This window comes from Mizuhopecten yessoensis, unplaced genomic scaffold, assembly GCF_002113885.1.
Source record: "Mizuhopecten yessoensis strain PY_sf001 unplaced genomic scaffold, ASM211388v2 scaffold3029, whole genome shotgun sequence".
NCBI classification, from domain to species: Eukaryota; Metazoa; Mollusca; class Bivalvia; order Pectinida; family Pectinidae; genus Mizuhopecten; species Mizuhopecten yessoensis.
The window spans coordinates 287,764-288,391 of record NW_018404840.1 but is presented as its reverse complement, the minus strand read 5'-3'; positions in this window follow the sequence as shown (position 1 = coordinate 288,391).

Genomic DNA, 628 nt, shown 5'->3' with positions numbered 1-628 from the left:
GACCAGAAGGAGGGGAATGACGTTTATAATGCTCCCTTTGAGGATGTGTTCAAAACGTCGTGCCTTGTAAGACCATAAGGAGGGAATGACGTTTATTATGCTCCCTGTGAGGATGAGTTCAATACGTCGTCCCTTGTTAGATCATCAGGAGGGGAATGGTAATTAATAAGCTCCCTTTGAGGATGTGTTCAATACGTCGTGCCTTGTAAGACCATAAGGAGGGAAATGACGTTGATTATGCTCCCTGTGAGGATGTGTTCAATACGTCGTGCCTTGTTAGACCAGAAGGAGGGGAATGGCGTTTATTATGCTCCCTGTGAGGATGGTTTCAATACGTCGTGCCTTGTAAGACCATAAGGAGGGAATGACGTTTAGTATGCTCCCTGTGAGGATGTGTTCAATACGTCGTGCCTTGTTAGACCATAAGGACGGAAACGACGTTTATTATGCTCCCTGTGAGGATGTGTTCAATACGTCGTGCCTTGTTAAACCATAGGGAGGGGAATGGCGTTTATTATGCTCCCTTTGAGGATGTGTTCAATAAGTCGTGCATTGTAAGACCATAAGGAGGAGAATGGCGTTTATTATGCTCCCTGTGAGGATGTGTTCAATACGTCGTGCCTTGTTA